Source organism: Odontesthes bonariensis, chromosome 8 (assembly GCF_027942865.1).
Source record: "Odontesthes bonariensis isolate fOdoBon6 chromosome 8, fOdoBon6.hap1, whole genome shotgun sequence".
In the NCBI taxonomy this organism is placed as follows: domain Eukaryota; kingdom Metazoa; phylum Chordata; class Actinopteri; order Atheriniformes; family Atherinopsidae; genus Odontesthes; species Odontesthes bonariensis.
The window spans coordinates 28,264,460-28,280,451 of NC_134513.1; the positions used below are offsets into that span (position 1 = coordinate 28,264,460).

General features: G+C 44.1%; 8 non-coding genes across 8 annotated transcripts; all 8 read left to right on the top strand.

Annotated features, from left to right (window-relative positions):
- Positions 1-648: 648 nt before the first annotated feature.
- On the top strand, positions 649-721 carry trnak-cuu (transfer RNA lysine (anticodon CUU)). The gene has a single exon. It is a non-coding gene; the product is annotated as a tRNA-Lys (tRNA).
- A 530-nt stretch (positions 722-1,251) lies between these two features.
- trnal-caa (transfer RNA leucine (anticodon CAA)) lies at positions 1,252-1,362 on the top strand. The gene is made up of 2 exons: positions 1,252-1,289; positions 1,317-1,362. It is a non-coding gene; the product is annotated as a tRNA-Leu (tRNA).
- Positions 1,363-2,081: 719 nt separating this feature from the next.
- trnak-cuu (transfer RNA lysine (anticodon CUU)) lies at positions 2,082-2,154 on the top strand. The gene has a single exon. It is a non-coding gene; the product is annotated as a tRNA-Lys (tRNA).
- Positions 2,155-2,684: 530 nt separating this feature from the next.
- Positions 2,685-2,795, top strand: trnal-caa (transfer RNA leucine (anticodon CAA)). The gene is made up of 2 exons: positions 2,685-2,722; positions 2,750-2,795. It is a non-coding gene; the product is annotated as a tRNA-Leu (tRNA).
- Positions 2,796-3,514: 719 nt separating this feature from the next.
- On the top strand, positions 3,515-3,587 carry trnak-cuu (transfer RNA lysine (anticodon CUU)). Its single transcript has one exon. It is a non-coding gene; the product is annotated as a tRNA-Lys (tRNA).
- An 8,117-nt stretch (positions 3,588-11,704) lies between these two features.
- trnai-aau (transfer RNA isoleucine (anticodon AAU)) lies at positions 11,705-11,778 on the top strand. Its single transcript has one exon. It is a non-coding gene; the product is annotated as a tRNA-Ile (tRNA).
- A 1,314-nt stretch (positions 11,779-13,092) lies between these two features.
- Positions 13,093-13,166, top strand: trnai-aau (transfer RNA isoleucine (anticodon AAU)). Its single transcript has one exon. It is a non-coding gene; the product is annotated as a tRNA-Ile (tRNA).
- A 1,654-nt stretch (positions 13,167-14,820) lies between these two features.
- On the top strand, positions 14,821-14,893 carry trnar-acg (transfer RNA arginine (anticodon ACG)). Its single transcript has one exon. It is a non-coding gene; the product is annotated as a tRNA-Arg (tRNA).
- The last annotated feature ends 1,099 nt before the right edge of the window (positions 14,894-15,992 follow it).

A 15,992-nucleotide genomic window follows, 5' to 3' on the forward strand; every position in this document is an offset into this window, starting at 1 on the left:
GAAAAAGGGCATTTATCTCTGAAGACGGGCCTTCAATTCCTCCCATTAACATACACAATTCTGATGTGCGATGAGGCAGTTCTCCTGCTACATTAAGCTCTTTTCCACTCGTACTTACTCACAACCACCTCAATGTGGGTGGGGTCGTTATAGCAAGGAGGTCCAAAAGTCCTGTGATGTCACTTTTATGTGACACAAACATGACACAAGTTTTTAGGACATCAAGGCGAAGGTATACCTGTTACTTGGTCTGTGTCTATGCGTCTAGTAATCCACCTCGTTGATGATCACAGAATACATCAAATCCAACTGTTGCTGTTGCCGGGTTCTTTTTAAGGAGTGTCTTTCATGACTCATCCAGTGACATCACTCCCTGGCCAATCAGTTGCCTGCAGTCTGTAAATGTCACATTTTCGGCTGGACTCAACTCGACCCCGACCGAGTAGGTGCTAAAAATGTACCACCTTGTGTCAGGTGGTATTACCTCTTGGAAAACCCTAACAGCTGAGTGGGATCCAGTCGAGTGGAGTAGGTAGAGGTTAAAAAGGGAGGAATGTGTTCCCATGTCATTCAAAATCTCTGAAAGTTGACTTTGGCTTGTTTTATCTCTTCTTTTTTTCGGAAGGCATGTTTTATGACATGTGAATAGCCCGGCTAGCTCAGTCGGTAGAGCATGAGACTCTTAAACTCAGGGACGTGGGTTCGAGCCCCAAGTTGGGCATAGCAGTTTCAATAATCAGCAGATGTTTGATCCAGCACTTGAAGTCAAAGTTCAGCTCTGTTACCACCATCACAGCGTCCTCAGTGGTGCCTCTTTGAATGATCACAAACCTCCTGAAATGCACAATATGAGTAAAAAACATTTCAAAATTGTGCAAGAGCATTACTTTGACCTTTCTTTGGGCTCATGTCATTTCTGTATTCCCCGTTTGCTCAAGTATGATCATTCACTTAAAAACAAAAGAAGGAAAATCTGAATAACAACCTATGGCCTCTGGCCCTCTCTTGCTTTAATTACTCATCCAGTGACATCACTCCCTGGCCAATCAGTGGCCTGCAGTCTGTAGACGTCACATTTTCGGCTGGACTCAACTCGAATCCCTGCCGTGTAGGTGCTAAAAATGTAGCTGCTACCAGCTGTTACTACCTCATGGAAAACCCTAAAACCTGAGTCGAATATATTCAAGTAGAGTAGCGTTTTGCATTTTGGTTCACGTTTCTCATATTTTACACAGTCAGGGAAGTAGTGGTGTCAGGATGGCCGAGCGGTCTAAGGCGCCAGACTCAAGGCTTCATTCCTTCCTTAGCACAGGGACTTCTGGTCTCCAAAAGGAGGTGTGGGTTCAAATCCCACTCCTGACACTAATTTCTTGCTTGAGTCTTACTTGCTTATTAGAAGACCATGAAGAAAGCCATGTCAGGCCATGGTGAAAAAGGGCATTTATCTCTGAAGACGGGCCTTCAATTCCTCCCATTAACATACACAATTCTGATGTGCGATGAGGCAGTTCTCCTGCTACATTAAGCTCTTTTCCACTCGTACTTACTCACAACCACCTCAATGTGGGTGGGGTCGTTATAGCAAGGAGGTCCAAAAGTCCTGTGATGTCACTTTTATGTGACACAAACATGACACAAGTTTTTAGGACATCAAGGCGAAGGTATACCTGTTACTTGGTCTGTGTCTATGCGTCTAGTAATCCACCTCGTTGATGATCACAGAATACATCAAATCCAACTGTTGCTGTTGCCGGGTTCTTTTTAAGGAGTGTCTTTCATGACTCATCCAGTGACATCACTCCCTGGCCAATCAGTTGCCTGCAGTCTGTAAATGTCACATTTTTGGCTGGACTCAACTCGACCCCGACCGAGTAGGTTCTAAAAATGTACCACCTTGTGCCAGGTGGTATTACCTCTTGGAAAACCCTAACAGCTGAGTGGGATCCAGTCGAGTGGAGTAGGTAGAGGTAGAAAAGGGAGGAATGTGTTCCCATGTCATTCGAAACCTCTGAAAGTTGACTTTGGCTTTTTTTTATCTCTTCTTTTTTTTTTCGGAAGGCATGTTTTATAACATGTGAATAGCCCAGCTAGCTCAGTCGGTAGAGCATGAGACTCTTAATCTCAGGGTCGTGGGTTCGAGCCCCACGTTGGGCGTAGCAGTTTTAATAATCAACAGATGTTTGATCCAACACTTAAAGTCAAAGTTCAGCTCTGTTACCACCATCACAGCGTCCTCAGTGGTGCCACTTTGAATGATCACAAACGTCCTAAAATGCACAATATGAATCAAAAACATTCAAACTTGCGCAAGAGCATTACGTTTACCTTTCTTTGGGTTCATGTCATTTCTGTATTCCCTTTTTGCTCAAGTATGATCATTCACTTTAAAACAAAAGAAGGAAAAATCTGAATAACGACCCATGGCCTCATGCCCTCTCTGGCTTTCATTACTCATCCAGTGACATCACTCCCTGGCCAATCAGTGGCCTGCAGTCTGTAGACGTCACATTTCTGGCTGGACTCAACTCGAATCCCTGCCGTGTAGGTGCTAAAAATGTAGCTGCTACCAGCTGTTACTACCTCATGGAAAACCCTAAAACCTGAATCGAATATAATCAAGTGGAGTAGCGTTTTGCATTTTGGTTCACGTTTGTCATATTTTACACAGTCAGGGAAGTAATGGTGTCAGGATGGCCGAGCGGTCTAAGGCGCCAGACTCAAGGCTTCATTCCTTCCTTAGCACAGGGACTTCTGGTCTCCAAAAGGAGGCGTGGGTTCAAATCCCACTCCTGACACTAATTTCTTGCTTGAGTCTTACTTGCTTATTAGAAGACCATGAAGAAAGCCATGTCAGGCCATGGTGAAAAAGGGCATTTATCTCTGAAGACGGGCCTTCAATTCCTCCCATTAACATACACAATTCTGATGTGCGATGAGGCAGTTCTCCTGCTACATTAAGCTCTTTTCCACTCGTACTTACTCACAACCACCTCAATGTGGGTGGGGTCGTTATAGCAAGGAGGTCCAAAAGTCCTGTGATGTCACTTTTATGTGACACAAACATGACACAAGTTTTTAGGACATCAAGGCGAAGGTATACCTGTTACTTGGTCTGTGTCTATGCGTCTAGTAATCCACCTCGTTGATGATCACAGAATACATCAAATCCAGCTGTTGCTGTTGCCGGGTTCTTGTTAAGGAGTGGCTTTCATGACTCATCCAGTGACATCACTCCCTGGCCAATCAGTTGCCTGCAGTCTGTAAATGTCACATTTTTGGCTGGACTCAACTCGACCCCGACCGAGTAGGTTCTAAAAATGTACCACCTTGTGCCAGGTGGTATTACCTCTTGGAAAACCCTAACAGCTGAGTGGGATCCAGTCGAGTGGAGTAGGTAGAGGTAGAAAAGGGAGGAATGTGTTCCCATGTCATTCGAAACCTCTGAAAGTTGACTTTGGCTTTTTTTTATCTCTTCTTTTTTTTTTCGGAAGGCATGTTTTATAACATGTGAATAGCCCAGCTAGCTCAGTCGGTAGAGCATGAGACTCTTAATCTCAGGGTCGTGGGTTCGAGCCCCACGTTGGGCGTAGCAGTTTTAATAATCAACAGATGTTTGATCCAACACTTAAAGTCAAAGTTCAGCTCTGTTACCACCATCACAGCGTCCTCAGTGGTGCCACTTTGAATGATCACAAACGTCCTAAAATGCACAATATGAATCAAAAACATTCAAACTTGCGCAAGAGCATTACGTTTACCTTTCTTTGGGTTCATGTCATTTCTGTATTCCCTTTTTGCTCAAGTATGATCATTCACTTTAAAACAAAAGAAGGAAAAATCTGAATAACGACCCATGGCCTCATGCCCTCTCTGGCTTTCATTACTCATCCAGTGACATCACTCCCTGGCCAATCAGTGGCCTGCAGTCTGTAGACGTCACATTTCTGGCTGGACTCAACTCGAATCCCTGCCGTGCAGGTGCTAAAAATGTAGCCGCTACCAGCTGTTACTACCTCATGGAAAACCCTAAAACCTGAATCGAATATAATCAAGTGGAGTAGCGTTTTGCATTTTGGTTCACGTTTGTCATATTTTACACAGTCAGAGAAGTAATGGTGTCAGGATGGCCGAGCGGTCTAAGGCGCCAGACTCAAGGCTTCATTCCTTCCTTAGCAGATTGAGATTAAGATCAGATTTATTGTCATGCATACACACGAAATTTGTCCTCCGCTTTTAACCCATCCAGGTTGGCACCTGTTTGACACACACATGCACATGGTCACACACTCAGAGACAGATGCCAACCTGGAGCGGTGGGCAGCCATGAAGCGCCCGGGGAGCATGGGGGGTATGTTGCCTTGCTCAAGGGCACCTCAGCTGTGACAAGGAGGTGGACTGACACCCCTCCAGCTATCAGTTCCACCAATCTTTTTTTTTTTTTTTTGTGAGACTTCTGGGGCTTCATGTACAAAGGGTGCGTACGCACAAAATAGTGGCGTACGCACCTTTTCACGTCAACGATCAGATGTATCAAGAACGAAAAGACCGTGGAAATGTGCGGTGCCTCACGGCAGCTTCAGGGCTGGCGTACGCACGTTTCTGCAGCTGTTGATTCTTTGGCGACACCTAAGGTGATGTTGGGAAACTGTTATAATAAATAAATGTGAAAACAATTAGTCCTCAGACAGTGATGTGCACATTTGAGATGGATGAACAATTAATACTGATAAACAATTAACACACCCATGTGTCCATTTACACGAGTGGATATAAAAGCAGCGCAAAGTGGTGCAATGCACACCATTAAAAACAATGGCTGCTTTAGCAGTATTAGAAGACTTTGCAAATGGTGGAATTCGAAGAGAGCGTGTGTTCACTACAACAGAGAGCTGGCATATGATGGCGACTGACTCATCAGCCGTTTTGAGGGAAATCCTGAGAACTTTGCATAGGGCTGCAGCCGGTGTTGGAGCGCAACACAGCGAGGAGCCATGCGCTGCCTGTGCTCACAGCTGATGTGCACACTGGGGTTCCAACCGGAGCATTCCAGGGGCAGCTGGCCAACCGATTGGGACTGTGCCAGTCTACCCTGAGCCGAGTCATGCCAGCCGCGTGGGACATAATTATCCGCATCTCAGCCACGTATATCAAATTCCCAAAAGGCCAACATTAAATCTCAATTTGAAGCGAGAGCCGGTTTTGTAATCGGAGCTATCGACTGCGCACACATTGCTATAAAAGCGTCATCACATGATGAATTTGTATGTTAACAGGAAACATTTTCATTCGATTGATGTAAGATATGTGATGCGTAAATGCAATTAACCAACATTGTGGCGAGGTGGCCTTGGTCAACGCACGATTCATACATTCTGAGTAACAGCATCGTTGGGAACAGACATACAGGGTGGCGGGATGGTTGGCTTCTTGGTGACTAACTTCATTCTTGTACTGGTCCTAATATTATTCCCCGTGACGCGCATTGAGTGTGTGCGCCCCCAACTTCTATCCCGTCTTCACAGCATCATTATTATATTTTAGTCGGTGGTTAAAGTTAGTTTCTTGCTGTTTTTTGCTGTTTAAACTTCAGTTTAAGATCTTTCTAACAAGCCCCTGATCGTCTCTGTGGGCATATATTAATAACCCTGTGCGTAAAGTGTGAAATGTCTCAATCAGCCTCACCTTTTCCCCGGTGCACTTCTGCACGTTACTGTATGAACACGTTGTTGTGAGTTACACAAAAACATCGGTATTTAGCTTGGGGGTAATCAGAGTCACCCACATGAGCTCCCACCACCCCAGAGAGAGCAGTGTCACCCATAGTTGCGGCGACTCTCTATTCAAATAGAGTCGGTCACCCCCCCACCCGCCTGTTTTGGCCACACTGCGGCGGGGCAGCCAGTCTCCGCTTCACCTCCACCTTAATGTGGGACCACTTCTTCTTCACCTCTGCTTGTGAGGCTTCTCAGACCCCCCAGCATTGACAGCCTCGCACAGGCTCTCCCACCCACTCCTCTTAGCTTGCTGCTTATGCCGGAGGACAGCGTGTCAAAGAACAAATTTTTTTGGGCCTCCACTTCAGAAAGTAGCACCGACATATCGCTTTCCGTGAAGTTCTTCTTTTTTCCCGTCTTATTCATTCTTTTTTCTTTATTTTCTGACCGTACACAGAGGGGAATCGCAGGTGCAGGGCTCATTTAAATGTGATTTGAGTATTAAAGTAGGGGCGTGGACAGTGAGGAGTCGGGTGCTCCGACATGTGCGCTCAATTCCACGTTGATTGGGATGTACAAACGAAATGTGCTTGGATTGATGCGTGCGCACAGATTCGTACATCCGACGTTGGAGGGCATTTGGGTTTGAGCGTACGCCATGTTTCAGTAGGAAATCCACGCACAAAATAGTGGCGTACGCACCTTTTCACGTCAACGATCAGATGTATCAAGAACGAAAAGACCGTGGAAATGTGCGGTGCCTCACGGCAGCTTCAGGGCTGGCGTACGCACGTTTCTGCAGCTGTTGATTCTTTGGCGACACCTAAGGTGATGTTGGGAAACTGTTGTAATAAATAAATGTGAAAACAATTTGTCCTCAGACAGTGATGTGAACATTTGAGATAGATGAACAATTAATACTGATAAACAATTAATACACCCATGTGTCTGCAGTTACACGAGTGGATATAAAAGCAGCGCAAAGTGGTGCAATGCATACCATTAAAAACAATGGCTGCTTTAGCAGTATTAGAAGACTTTGCAAAGGGTGCAATTCGAAGAGAGCATGTGTTCACTACAACAGAGAGGATTAGCTGGCATATGATGGCGACTGATTACTCATTAGCCGTTTTGAGGGAAATCCTCCCTGAACTGTGCGCAGAGCTGCGGCCGGCGTTGGGGCGCAACACAGCGAGGAGCCATGATAAACCTGTGCTCACAGGTGATGTGCACATTGGGGTTCCAACCGGAGCATTCCAGGGGCAGCTGGCCAACCGATTGGGACTGTGCCAGTCTACCCTGAGCCGAGTCATGCCAGCCGCGTGGGACATAATTATCCGCATCTCAGCCACGTATATCAAATTCCCAACAGGCCAACATTAAAGCTCAATTTGAAGGGAGAGCCGATTTTGTAATCGGAGCTATCGACTGCGCACACATTGCTATAAAAGCGCCATCACATGATGAATTTGTATGTTAAGGGCGAGGTGGCCTGGTTCAACGCACGATTCATACATTCTGAGTAACAGCATCGTTGGGAACAGACTACAAGGTGGCACTGTGTGTGATGTCTTGCTTCTTGGTGAGTAACTTCATTCTTGTAATTGTCCTAATATTATTCCCCGTGACGCGCATTGAGTATGTGCGCCCCCAATGTCTATCCCGTCTTCACAGCATCATTATATTATATATATTAATCGGTGGTTAAAGTTAGTTTCTTGCTGTTTTTTGCTGGTTAAACTTCAGTTTAAGATCTTTCTAACAAGCCCCTGATCATCTCTGTGGGCATATATTACCCCGTGCGTAAAGTGTGAAATGTCTTAATCAGCCTCGACTTTTCCCCGACGCACTTCTGCACGTTACTGTATGAACACGTTGTTGTGAGTTACACAAAAACATCGTTATTTACCTTGGGGGTAATCAGAGTCACCCACAGGTGCTCCCACCACCCCATGAGAGAGCAGTGTCACCGATTGTTGCGCCGTCTCTCTGTTTTTTCCCGTCATTCATTCTTTTTTCTTTATTTTCTGACCGTACAGAGGGGAATCGCAGGTGCAGGGCTCATTTAAATAGGATTTACATATTTAAGTAGGGGCGTGGACAGGGAGGAGTCGGGTGCTCCGACATGTGCGCTCAATTTCACGCTGATTGGGATGTACAGACAAAATGTGCTTGGATTAATGCGTGCGCACAGATTCGTACATCCGACATTGGAGGGCATTTGGGTTTGAGCGTACGCCATGTTTCAGTAGGAAATCCACGCAAGTCTTTGTACATGAGGCCCCTGGTCTCCAAAAGGAGACGCTAGTTCAAATCCCACTCCTGACACAAATTTCTTGCTTAAGTCTTACTTGCTTATTAGAAGACCATGAAGAAAGCCATGTCAGGCCATGGTGAAAAATGCATTTATCTCTGAAGACGGGCCTTCAGTTCCTCCCATTAACATACACATTTCTGATGTGCGATGAGGCAGTTCTCCTGCTACATTAAGCTCTTTTCCATTCGTACTTACTCACAACCACCTCAATGTGGGTGGGGTCGTTATAGCAAGGAGGTCCAAAAGTCCTGTGATGTCACTTTTATGTGACACAAACATGACGCAACAATTTAGGACATCAAGGCGAAAGTATACATGCTACTTGGTCTATGTCAGAGGTCTTCAACAGGGGGTCCGCGACCCCCAGGGGGTCCGTGGAGGTACTGCAGGGGGGTCGTGAAATCTTTGGTTGATTAGACGATTTAAAAAAAAAATAAATAAAAAATTTTTTCAAATAGTTTTTTCTCACAAATTGTGTGCAAACGTGTGCCATCCACAGATCGTTAGAGGATTCATTGTCCCATCTACATGCATGTTTAAAGTTAAAATCTGTGGATTATTTGAATAGCTCAGTGTTGTATGCAAGATGTTTGTTTATACATGGCAGTGGCGCGGCCACCCTGTACCTTGCACATGTTTAAAATAAAAACATGAATATATTAACCTGTGTATTATTTGAATAGCTTAATATTGAATGTGCAATAACAGAGTAGCTATGTTTATACACGGCACTAGGTCCCGTTAAATATAAAACACAATTGTATGCCATATAAATAGTAGGGGGGTCCCTGCTCCAACTCTCCATCAGTTTGGGGGTCCCTGGCCTGAAAAACGTTGAAGACCCCTGGTCTATGTCTTTGCGTCTAGCAATCCACCTCGTTGACGATCACAGAATAAATCAAATCCAACTGTTGCTGTTGCCGGGTTCTTGTTAAGGAGTGGCTTTCGTGACTCATCCAGTGACATCACTCCCTGGCCAATAAGTTGCCTGCAGTCTGTAAATGTCACATTTTCGGCTGGACTCGACCCCCACCGAGTAGGTGCTAAAAATGTCTTGATTGATGGCAGAGACCAAGCTGTCAAGTTCATCATCTGTCATTTTACTGTAGCCTTCCCTTTTTGAGAGGCCACACTGTCGCATTCTGCGTTTGAGTGTGCTCACTGATACACCCAGCAGTTTGGAAATACAGGGGACAGAGAAGTCGATTTCAATCAAATGCTGGAGGTGGTCTTTGGAAATAATCAACTTTGGACACCCCCTTTCTCCAGCAGTCCTGTCCACTACAACTGCTTTTCTTCTCCCATCTAATTCAGTGCTGATAAGGGTGTGCAGCTGGAGAAGACCTTCAAATACCTAAAAGAAAGAAGGAAGAACATTTTCATTTGTCACTGCAGTCAGTGGACCTTATTTATCGAAGTGGTGTAACATTAAATCCAAGAATACAATAGTTTTTTATCTTTGGCATCTAACTTCTGTCTGTGGACTGATTGGAACATGTGAACAAGATACATAAATGTCTGAATTGGCTGTAAATATTAGACCAACCTGGGGGCTTTCCATGACTATTGCAGGTTTTATCAAAACCTAGGAACCCTGCAGAATAACCAAGCCACATCGCACAAACACCATTTAACTTAGCTCCTGTGTGAAGTCTACGTGAGCAGAGAGTGACATAATCAGAGTCAATTCACTCATGCATATGAACTCGAGATAGTCCAGGTCCAAGGGCAGTCGCTGCAATGCCTGCTCCAACCTGGACTGCAGTCGGTCCAGAATATGCCTGCCCACCATCACATCCTGCCATAGAGGAATTGAAGAGGTTATCATTTATACCTCTCCCATAAGCAAGTGTATAATACATTCTGTGCAATTTATGAACTCCAAAAATATACAGATGTAGCCTATCTATAATAAAATCTAAACATTAGCAACACCAAATAGACTCCTGTGGGAGTATCCATCACAAAAGGTACGCTGCCTGTCCGGTAGGGATATAACGGTCAAATCTTGTAAATATAGGCTAACTCTGCAGAGTTATAAAAAGTCATTTTGAGACCAAAAAGAAATATCCAGTACCCAAATGTCTTTATAAGCCTTAATGTAAGCCAGATATAAATCACCATCTATCCAACAACGATAAACACATAAACACAGATAAAAAAAAAAAAACATCATTTGATGATTATAGTCAACACACGATCGTCATTATCGTCTCACATATATGAGCCACATACCTGTGTTTCTTCATTCCGGTCCTCGGGACCCACTGCCCTGCATGTTTTATGTTCCCTGCTCCAACACACCTGATTCAATGGCTCCTTATCAGGCCACTGCTGAGCTTGATGGCGAGCTGATCATTTGAATCAGGTGTGGTGAGTGGAGGAGGGAAACATCGAAACACTGAGCTACACTTTTCAAATTGAACAGACTGTGCGCGCTCCCGCGTGCCGGAAATCAATTTCTGGCAGCAATCAACTTTTGGCACGGCACCTGTCATTTCACATCGTTAGGCCTATATGACCGCTTATATGACGACGTTGAGAAAATTTTGCTACATCGTGAAATTGCCGATATCTTTAATTAACTTACCTGAGCAGAAGCGTTTGACTCCATCCTGTTTTTCCTCCATTAGTACCAACGTGTACCCACTGAGTGTCGTTGGCGCTCAGATCCCGGCCGGCAGAAATTGCTGCTCCTTGATTGGATGGTTGGTTGGCGCGTGGGTGGGCACCGGGTTGATTGGCAAGTCAGTAAGCAACGTGCTGATTGGCTATTCACTCAGGCGTCAAAACAGGGTCAAAATTCGTACTCGTAACTTGAGTTTTGTAAACTTGTAACTTCAGGGTCGTACTTGAAGGTGGGAAATTTGTGTGTCCGTCGGATTTAGTTTTACACATGCACAAAATGTTTTTACAAATTCAAAACTTTGTTACACATACACAAACTATTTTTACAACTTCAAAACTTTGTTACACATGCACAAACTGTTTTTATAACTTCAAAACTTTGTTACACGTGCACAAAATGTTTTTACAACTTCAAAACTTTGTTACAAATGCACAAAATGTTTTTACATAGACACAAAATATTTTTACAACTTCAAAACTTTATTACACAGGTGAACATCATTGTACAAGTACAAAATCTTTCTGACCCATTTTTGATCCCATATTTTTCGTTGTATGCTGTCATTTCTGTACAGAAATCGAGAGCACAGTACTGAGTACTAACCAAATAAACACATGGTGAAAGCTGGTAAGTACTTTGCTAGTTGTACTCCGTGTCAGAAATCGTCTGAATGGCATGCCATTAAAGTCGGAGGATTTTACCAGTCTGTTACTGGTAAAAAAAAACAAAGTTAAGCTGATGTTGCGCAATGATCTTGGCTTCCCCATACTGCCGACACTCAAGCTATAAAAAAAGATGAGAGACTTGAATGAGTAAGTTCTATCACGTCGAGTCATTGTAGCATATAACAAATGATAAAATAATTGCTTTGAAAGCAATTTTTTGAAGAACTAAAAGTCTTTCATCTCACCTGCTGATAACATCCAAATCCGCAATACCAAAGGCAAGCTGTATAGAATGTTTGTGTGACTTAAATAGGTAACAGAGAAAACACTGAGAGCACTTATTCTCGCACAAATTTGCTCATAGGGCAACTCAAAATCAGGCCGGTTAGCTCAGCTGGTCAGAGCGTGGTGCTAATAACGCCAAGGTCATGGGTTCAATCCCCATACTGGCCACGAATATCATTAACAACAGCACATGTGTAGGTGCCCTTCCATAACACATGACTTTTAAAGATATATCAATATATTTGATGCTGCTTGTCCTGGAACGGATCACAGGGGAAGTGGTGTGAGCAGACATCCCTAGCCCTGATTCTCACAGGACATAATCAACACCTCTTCTCGGGTGGACACACAGAAATACCAATATAAGACCAGCAATGTATTATTTCTTATGAGTCCTGGACCTTCCCTCAGGCCTCCTCACCGTGTAACTGATCCAAAATATCTCCCCTGGGGGGAATCTACATGATACTCTGACCAGATGCCCATACCGCCTGATCTGGCTTCATTCAAAGAAGAGTGGCAGAGACTGTATTCTCAGCGTATTCCAGATGACTACGCTTATCACCCTGATCCAAGAGGGTGAGCCTAATCACCACAGAGTGGAAGATGATTTCAGCCCTAATGCATTCGCAATCTCATTCATTTTGTCACCACTCATAAGGAGTGACCAGAGGTGAGTGTTGGAAGGAAGATCGACTGGTAGAATGAAATCCTCCAGTCGTGGTCAAAATGGTCTGATCCCTAAACTCTTCCACTTGAGGCAGCAACTGGTTCTAAGCAAGAAGAGAGCCCTCGACCTTTTTCCAACAGACGATCAGAGCCTCAGACTTGGAGGCACAATTTTATTCCTGGCTGTGTCACACTTGGCAGCAGACCACCCCTGTACCAGCCAAATGACTCATGTGAGACCATGTGGTCTAACGGACAAGGCGTCTGATTTCGGATCAGAAGTTTGAGGGTTCTAGGCCCTTCGTGGTTGTCTTTTTTAGTTGTATGCTGTCATATATGTACAGAAATCAAGAGCACTGTACTGAGTACTAACCAAATAAACACATGGTGAAAGCTGCTAAGTACTTTGCTAGTTGTACTCCATGTCAGAAATCCTCTGAATGGCATGCCATTAAAGTCGGAGGATTTTACCAGTCTGTTACTGGTAAAAAAATCCAAAGTTAAGCTGATGTTACGCACTGATCTTGGCTTCCCCTACTGCCTATACTCAAGCTATACAAAAAGAAGAGAGACTTGAATGAGTAAGTTCTATCACGTCGAGTCATTGTAGCATATAACAAATGATAAAATAATTGCTTTGAAAGCAATTTTTTGAAGAACTAAAAGTCTTTCAACTCACCTGCTGATAACATCCAAATCCGCAATACCAAAGGCAAGCTGTATAGAATGTTTGTGTGACTTAAATAGGTAACAGAGAAAACACTGAGAGCACTTATTCTCGCAAAAATTTGCTCATAGGGCAACTCAAAATCAGGCCGGTTAGCTCAGCTGGTCAGAGCGTGGTGCTAATAACGCCAAGGTCATGGGTTCAATCCCCATACTGGCCACGAATATCATTAACAACAGCACATTTGTAGGCGCCCTTCCATAACACATGACTTTTAAAGATATATCAATATATTTGATGCTGCTTGTCCTGGAACGGATCACAGGGGAAGCAATGTGAGCAGACATCCCTTGCCCCGCTTCTCACAGGACATAATCTACACCTCTTCTCGGGTGGACACACAGAAATACCAATCCAAGACCAGCATGGTTTATTTCTTGTGAGTCCTGGACCTTCCCTCAGGCCTCCTCACCGTGCAACTGATCCAAAATATCTCCCCTGGGGGGAATCTACATGATATTCTGACCAGATGCCCATACCGCCTGATCTGGCTTCATTCAAAGAAGAGCGGCAGAAACTGTATTCTCAGCACATTCCAGATGACTACGCCTATCACCCTGATCCAAGAGGGTGAGCCTAATCACCACAGAGTGGAAGATGATTTCAGCCCTAATGCATTCGCAATCTCATTCATTTTGTCACCACTCATAAGGAGTGACCAGAGGTGAGTGTTGGAAGGAAGATCGACTGGTAGAATGAAATCCTCCAGTCGTGGTCAAAATGGTCTGATCCCTAAACTCTTCCACTTGAGGCAGCAACTGGTTCTAAGCAAGAAGAGAGCCCTCGACCTTTTTCCAACAGACGATCAGAGCCTCAGACTTGGAGGCACAATTTTATTCCTGGCTGTGTCACACTTGGCAGCAGACCACCCCTGTACCAGCCAAATGACTCATGTGAGACCATGTGGTCTAACGGACAAGGCGTCTGATTTCGGATCAGAAGTTTGAGGGTTCTAGGCCCTTCGTGGTTGTCTTTTTTAGTTGTATGCTGTCATATATGTACAGAAATCAAGAGCACTGTACTAAGTACTAACCAAATAAACACATGGTGAAAGCTGCTAAGTACTTTGCTAGTTGTACTCCATGTCAGAAATCCTCTGAATGGCATGCCATTAAAGTCGGAGGATTTTACCAGTCTGTTACTGGTAAAAAAATCCAAAGTTAAGCTGATGTTACGCACTGATCTTGGCTTCCCCTACTGCCTATACTCAAGCTATACAAAAAGAAGAGAGACTTGAATGAGTAAGTTCTATCACGTCGAGTCATTGTAGCATATAACAAATGATAAAATAATTGCTTTGAAAGCAATTTTTTGAAGAACTAAAAGTCTTTCAACTCACCTGCTGATAACATCCAAATCCGCAATACCAAAGGCAAGCTGTATAGAATGTTTGTGTGACTTAAATAGGTAACAGAGAAAACACTGAGAGCACTTATTCTCACAAAAATTCAGAGCGTGGTGCTAATAACGCCAAAATCATGGGTTCAATCCCCATACTGGCCACGAATATCAGCAACAACGGCACATGTGTAGGTGCCCTTCCATAACACATGGCTTTTAAAGATATATCAATATATTTGATGCTGCTTGTCCTGGAACGGATCACAGGGGAAGCAATGTGAGCAGTTGGTAGAGCGGAGTACTGTAGGTGCCCAACAACAGTTATCCTTAGGTCGCTGGTTCAATTCTGGCTCGAAGGATGTGCCAAGCTTTTGTATACAGAGGCTCTTTTGGCCAACTCCGTCAATCCTTTCAAAGCTTTTGGAATATGCTGTTTTATGAAAGACTGTTCCACTCTCTATCGAACTTGCTAAGGGCTAGTGGCGCAATGGATAACGCGTCTGACTACGGATCAGAAGATTCTAGGTTCAACTCCTGGCTAGCTCGGCACGCTGGTTTTAGTCTCTCACTTCTCCCACTGCTATAGAACAGGATCGCTTTAAACCTTCTACTCCCTGGGTATCCCAGCTCACTTACGCCCCAAAGATACCTCACAGTGTGTTGTCTTGCAACGCATGTGGCTGACCCCACACCGTAAGGAAAGCTCATCTTCCTCTTTATCTCTGCTGTCAATGATTTTGCTCCAAACACAAAAAAAAACATGTCTGCCAGCCACATGCCGCAGAGCTACATATGCTATCCTTGGGATACGAAGTTGTTTGGGATCACATCAAAGCCACACACGACAACAACCCACAGCCGGCCGTGATCGTATAGTGGTTAGTACTCTGCGTTGTGGTCGCAGCAACCCAGGTTCGAATCCGGGTCGCGGCAACCCCCCAACCAAATTTGTTTGCATCGCTGAAAAAAGATCCCACTTTCAACTTAGATTTTTTAAACTTTTAAAAAAATTATTTTGTCTACAGGCCTCTGTCCCGTATCAAAGGTCTGAAAGAATCAAACAGCACAAATGCAGAAGGTCTGCCCATTTAAAGAGCATAAAAAGGGTCAAAGTATCAAACAGGCCCCAATGAGAAATAGTGCCTTTTTAATGAGTCGCCAAGGCCGCATATGTTCTGTGTTTTTTAGCTCTTCTAAAGGGAGGGTTTTCACACACCGCCACACCCAAAGTGTAAACATCCTAACAACAGAAGATGAAAATCATGTGCCAAAAGAATAGATGGATAGACCTGACAAAAAAGAACCAAAACAAAAAGGCTGGACTTTTGAGCTGGACAATGTGAGGGTATATTGAGCATCAACATCTGTGTTGGACGATGTGGAGACTTTCCCAGATAGATGCCAGATATGTTTTTGTAAGGACTAAATGCATGATAGAAACTGAGGCTGATTTGATCTGAAACGCATCTGAAACTGATGGTTTCTCATCACTTTTTGTGTTTATTTAACTGATAAACAGGCCCAAGCCCCTGGCTCCCTTCCATAACTCATTTGGTACAGCAGAGAACTACAGGTGTCCCATGATACGCATCTTAAGCTTGGTTACATGCATTCATACAGGATTAATGAAAAGGATGTTGGCTTT